Source organism: Vidua macroura, chromosome 25 (assembly GCF_024509145.1).
Source record: "Vidua macroura isolate BioBank_ID:100142 chromosome 25, ASM2450914v1, whole genome shotgun sequence".
In the NCBI taxonomy this organism is placed as follows: domain Eukaryota; kingdom Metazoa; phylum Chordata; class Aves; order Passeriformes; family Viduidae; genus Vidua; species Vidua macroura.
This window is the reverse complement of record NC_071595.1, coordinates 7,891,477-7,897,899: the sequence shown is the minus strand read 5'-3', so window position 1 is coordinate 7,897,899 and position 6,423 is coordinate 7,891,477. Positions and strand designations below refer to the sequence as shown.

General features: G+C 50.6%; 1 long non-coding RNA gene across 1 annotated transcript; it reads right to left on the bottom strand.

Annotated features, from left to right (window-relative positions):
- Positions 1-290: 290 nt before the first annotated feature.
- Positions 291-769, bottom strand: LOC128819066 (uncharacterized). Its single transcript, XR_008440633.1, has 3 exons — positions 547-769; positions 439-466; positions 291-344 (listed from the first exon to the last, which is right to left on the bottom strand). It is a non-coding gene; the product is annotated as an uncharacterized LOC128819066 (long non-coding RNA).
- Positions 770-6,423: the final 5,654 nt, after the last annotated feature.

The window sequence follows — 6,423 nt, the reverse complement described above, 5'->3', positions numbered from 1 at the left end:
ATTCTGCTACTCACCGTTCTCCTCAGAATGCCCGGCTCCTTGGGCCGCACGCTTTGGCCGTGCTCGGAGGCTGACGCCGTCATCGCAGGGTATGCCTGGGTTGAGAAGAGACAAAGTGACTCGGCATTGCTGAAACCTAAGTGGACCCTGGCTCCCTCTCCCTACCTCGGCGACTCACCGCAACTCCTCGGCCCTTGCCAAAGGCTACCCGGATGGGACCTTGAAATACAAAATTTCAAGGCTTCATCACGGCCCTGAAATACTTCCAGAGGACTCACGAGCACAGGAAACCCGGTCCATCGGCTGGTTGGTGACGGGGGCTTGGCATACTCCGAGTGGATTGCCTAAAGCACACAAACAAGAATGGAGGCTTTAGAGTTGCACCAGAAATTGAGACCTGAGTGAGAACACCTGTTTCTGCAACCGGTCACTGCTCACCTTGACTGCAGAGATCCAGATTTAATGCCTAAAAATAAAGACAGAAAACAGTACTGTAACACACAGTCACCATTTATACTTCCACTGCAGAGACAAACGGTGACTGACCTGCTCAGGGGAACCCCCTCTCCAGGGACTGGGGGGGCTCTGCCACAGATTTAATCCACCTGCATCTGAAAGAGAGTTAGGACAAAAGTCAAATGGTTGCAAGATAACTTAACAGCTGCAAACACCTTATGCCAATCTAGGAATACCATCTAGAGTCCAACTACACCCTGCACTGCAAATTTCAAGTCCCCAGAACTTATCCTATTACACCAGGCTATGCAGCAGGGCAGAACAGCTCTGGGACAAATATGTGCAGACACCCGTGACACAGGACGGGACAAACAAGGGGACGCTAAACACAAACAACACGTTATGACACAAACAACACGTTATGATACGAACGGCGTGACACAAGGATGATAACTTCCTGGCAAGAAGAATAATGGCGAGGAGTGAGAGGATGCCAAAAGAGATGACCGATGCTCTGGCAGTGGTGGATGGAGGAGGCTCTAAGGAGCAGAAGAGCTCCTGGAGAAGACTGGAACAGAGTGACCCGTTAAAAGAACTGTTGGTCACAATGATCAGGATGGCTGTGAGACAATGCTACGTTTAGAATGCTTTCCATATCCATACAATCTGGTAAGCCCCAGGATGTTACAGCTCGTGGCTGGAAAGGATGGATGGCGATACGGCCGGGAAGGAGGCCTCAAAAGACGTCCGACTCGATGCTTCGGAGATGCGACCGAGAGAGACGGCCGAGCCCGCCGGTAAAAGAACGAACGATATCGGCGTCGTGCCGAGAAGTGCGAGCGTTCGAGAACCCAGAGATGCTGGCTGATGCTTGTGTTAAGGCCCTTGAGGGGAAAAGGCAGGGATATCTGATCCAAGGGACCCCAAAGACACACCAGATAACACGGTACATGGGACAACACAACACGGACCGGAACTGTTCTGCACTGCACACCCTACAGCTGCAATCAAAAGTAGAGCCTCTCCCTTTAGCTGTCCTAAGAGGCCCCTTAGAAGATATCCCTTTATCCTCTGCTAGTTTTCAAATCTATCCCAGGAATTTCCAATCCACTACTCCCATCTCCAGGCTGTGGCCCCGACTTATCTTTTGGGTGATGGCTGATGTGAATCCAGGTTGGACCTGAAATGAGTCTACCTCGGAGGGCCGTGTGATCGCCTGTTAGCCTCTTAGTCGGTTACAATAAAGAACAGCAAAATCAATGCATGAGTTTAGTGTTACGTGGGCCAAATCCCAGCAAGTCAGCTACTTATCCTCTTCTGAGCGTGCCTGGGTCCTCAAGTCTCCAGCTTCATCCTGAGTCCAAGGCTATGGCTGTTATTATGAGTGGCACCTGGATTAGAGAGAGGCAAAGTTACATGGCATTTCTGTGAGTGCAGTGGATGAGCTCGTGTGCTGTACGACGCACGAATGCCTCTGCTATGCTTGTGAAAAGCCTTGGGGGGGTCCTCAAATAGACACCATTTCTCACCCTGCTACCTTCAAAACCCCCCACAATAACTCCTAACCGGGCACCCTGCTCACTCTCCCTCTCCTAGTCACAATCCTCAACTCATCTGAAGCCTCAATCTCAAACATCATCTTTGACACAGGGCAGATACCTTTTGTGACGCAATGAATCTGCTGAAAAAATGTTGTACTTGACACAACCTGGAGTTGCAGGAAGTTGGACTCCTCCTAAAAAAAAAAACCAAAAAAACAACAAAACAAAATCATAAATTACAAAACCACCTTACCACCCCTGAATGCAAAACCCAAATCATGAACTTAAATACTCCCTGTATTCAACGTTGTTTTCTTCACAGTCTCTTCAAAGCCTCTGTTGCTTTAGATGCCCAAAAGCACCTGCTGAAAACAACCTGAGATAAGCTGAAAGAGCCTCTTCACCAAAATGAGAGGAGAGCTCTTACCCCAGCAGATTCCAGAGAGGGAATGAAGGCCCCTGGTCAAGGCTGGGGTTAATATACCCCTGATTGGGCCCGCCTCTCGTTCCCACAATGCCTGGGAAAGGAGAGGGGCAAATCCCACCGGGTATAAAAGCCCTCAGAGTGGCTGCAGCTGTTTGGCTCCTCTGACTTGAATTCGAGGGGAGTAAAGGGCTTGCTACAGAAGAAAACTCTCCAGGGAAATGACAGCACTTTCTTTTTTGCTACAACTACTTGGAACAAAAGGGCAGAAAGCTGGTAAGAAATAAACTTTGTTTATTTGAAAATAAAAAAGAAATAAAACTTTGTTTTTAGGCAGCATAGCTAGATAAGTTGGGTAATTTGCTGTTAACTTATATAATTATTCCTCAGTGACTACTAAGTAGTACTCCACTTGTGACTAAGTAGGGTGGAGAAGAATACTAATTATATGAACAGTCTGTCTCCTTGGGACTACTACCTAGGGCTATCTACATGATAAATAAAAATAAGAAAAATAATAGCCTCCCAGGCAGCATAAAGATTAAGTACATGCCAGGCTTGCCCTGCTCTGAGATATTTAGTCCTAGGGTGCAGAAAGAAGTGCCCTGGAAGGTAGTTTTAAACCCTTAAAATGCTGAAAAAGACAGAGCCTCCTTCAAGTGAAGCCTTTAACAGGAGGAAATGGGGCAGTTACCTCCGCTGAAACTGATACAATGGCAAATGAATGTCTTCTGCCCTTTAATTCAATCCCCGAGAATATTGGGAAAAGAGGGGTTTTCCTCACTTTAAATCTCTCCAGTGATGAAGAAAGAGGGATTTTCCCCTCAATCCAAACCCTTAAGAAGGAGGGACAGCTGGGCTTTCCCCTCAATTTAAGCCTTAGGACAACACAAAGGGTTACCCTTAATTCAAATGCAGTTACCCTTAATTCAAACCCATAAAAAACATTATCAAGGTTTTCCCCTTCTATTTAATCTGGAAAATAATGGAAAATGGGGATTCCCTGTCAATTAACACCCCTAACAGCATAGAAAAGGCAGGGATTCTTTCCACTGAGACCATTAAAATTGCAGGGAAAGTGGATTCCCTCACGATTTGAACACAAGAAATAATGGAAAAGGAAGCTTTTTCTCTCAATTTAAACTCCTTTTCTCCTACTAAGCCCTCTCTTTTCTGGGACTGCTGTGGAAGGTCTGGGGGTTCTAGGGAAGGGCTGACACAATAAAAGGGGAAAGCTGAAAGCTCTCCCCTGGAACCCCACATGCTGCCTGGCCTGCTCAGGTGCTGACCCTTGGCAAGAGGGCTCTTCCCTTGGCATTTTCTCAAAGGGATGCTCCGTGCCCAGGTGGGTCTGGCTGCTCCCCAGTCCCTGCTGGATGTTCCAACCATAGTTCCTGGAGGAACGCTTGGAATAGCCCTGTTAGGCCCTCTGGACTAGCAGCTCCCTATGCAGGTGTGCCCAGGAAACCGTCTGAAAGTGGCTTGTCACACGGGGGGCTGCGACACTTTGGAGTGGGGGATGAGGTGAAGAAAGGTCCTGTGGGGAGTTCCCTCCCCCACGCAGCCCTTTGTCTGCCCCTTAAACAATGGGGTGTCAGACTTTGCTTTCCAAGGAAATTAACAGTCTTTCCTCTCTGTGTGCCCCTAGCCAAACAGGAATTGCATCCAAAATTGCAGACAGCGAACGATTTCTCCCAGACCACAGATGCCAACACCAAGAACTCTTGCTGACCTCGGGGTGAAGCACACCACCAGTGAACAGACATCAATACACGGTGAGAGAGAGTTTGGTTTTACAGGGAAAAGGATCAGCGATTGGGTCCAGAGGTCAGTGGCCCCAAATGACATTATGCAACCTCAAGGTCCGAACGGTGCAAGATTTACAAGGGAGCAAAACTGCACCCACCGAAAATTCGGGCTGCCCTGGCAGTGACAAGAACCTCCTGCAAACTAGCATAAAAATCGGGAGTGGTGGTTTTTGTTTCACAGGGAAAAGGGCTGGGGATAAAGTTCAAGGGGCCTGTGGCTCTGAATAGGCGGTTCCCTCCACAAATCTCAATAAGGCAGGCTGAGTCCCACACCCAAATAGTCACCACCAAGAATTTCTGCTGCCCTGACAGTCCCAAGGGAACCCTGCAAACTGACATCAGGAACCTGGGCTGGCCACTTTTATTTCCCAAGGAAAAAGGCTGATCTTTGCTTCGGGGGCCTGTGGCCCTGAAGTGGCCGGACACCTCCAAAAATCCAAACGATCGAAGATGTGTCGCAGACCCAAGCTGCCCCCAGCTCAAACCTGTGCTGCCCTGACAGTCCCAAGGGAACCCTACAAACTGACATCAGGAACCTGGGCTGGCCACTTCTCTTTCCCAAGAAAAAAGGCTAATCTTTGCCTCCAGGGGCCTGTAGCCCTGAGTGGCCGGGCACCTCCAAAAATCCAAACGATCGAAGATGTGTCGCAGACCCAAGCTGCCCCCAGCTCAAACCTGTGCTGCCCTGACAGTCCCAGGGGAACCCTAAAAACTGACATCAGGAACCTGAGCTGGCCACTTTTCTTTCCCAGGGAAAGGGACCAGTCTGTGTCTCCAGGGGACTGTGGCCTTGACAGGCCAGACACCTCCAAAAATCCAAACGATCGAAGATGTGTCACAGACCCAAGCTGCCCCCAGCTCAAACCTGAGCTGCCCTGACAGTCCCAAGGGAACCCTACAAACTGACATCAGGAACCTGGGCTGGCCACTTTTCTTTCCCTGGGGAAAGGACCGGTCGGTGTCTCCAGGGACCTGTGGCGCTGAGTGGACGGACACCTCCAAAAATCCAAACGATCGAAGATATGTCGCAGCCCCAAGCTGCCCCCACCTCAAACCTGTGCTGCCCTGACAGTCCCAAGGGAACCCTACAAACTGACATCAGGAACCTGGGCTGGCCACTTTTCTTTCCCAGGGAAAAAGGCTGATCTTTGCCTCCAGGGACCTGTGGCCCTGAGTGGCCGGACACCTCCAAAAATCCAAACGATCGAAGATGTGTCGCAGACCCAAGCTGCCCCCACCTCAAACCTGTGCTGCCCTGACAGTCCCAAGGGAACCCTACAAACTGACATCAAGAACCGGGGCTGGCCACTTTTCTTTCCCAAAGAAAATCGCTGATCCTTGCCTCCAGGGACCTGTGGCCCTGAAGTGGCCGGACACCTCCTAAACTCCAAACGATCGAAGATGTGTCGCAGACCCAAGCTGCCCCCAGCTCAAACCTGTGCTGCCCTGACAGTCCCAAGGGAACCCTACAAACTGACATCAGGAACCTGGGCTGGCCACTTTTCTTTCCCAGGGAAAAAGGCTGATCTTTGCCTCCAGGGACCTGTGGCCCTGAGTGGCCGGACACCTCCAAAAATCCAAACGATCGAAGATGTGTTGCAGACCCAAGCTGCCCCCACCTCAAACCTGTGCTGGCCTGACAGTCCCAAGGGAACCCTACAAACTGACATCAGGAACCTGGGCTGGCCACTTTTCTTTCCCAGGGAAAAGGACCGGTCTGTGTCTCCAGGGACCTGTAGCCCTGAGTGGCCGGGCACCTCCAAAAATCCAAACGATCGAAGATGTGTCGCAGACCCATGCTGCCCCCACCTCAAACCTGTGCTGGCCTGACAGTCCCAAGGGAACTCTACAAACTGACATCAGGAACCTGGGCTGGCCACTTTTCTTTACCAAGGAAAAAGGACCGGACTTTGTCTCCAGGGGCCTGTGGCCCTGACGTGGCCGGACACCTCCAAAAATCCAAACGATCGAAGATGTGTCGCAGACCCAAGCTGCCCCCAGCTCAAACCTGTGCTGCCCTGACAGTCCCAAGGGAACCCTACAAACTGACATCAGGAACCTGGGCTGCCTACATTTCTTTCCCAGGGAAAAGGACCGGTCTGTGTCTCCAGGGGCTTGTGGCCCTGAGTGGCCGGACACCTCCAAAAATCCAAACGATCGAAGATGTGACGCAGACCCAAGCTGCCCCCACCTC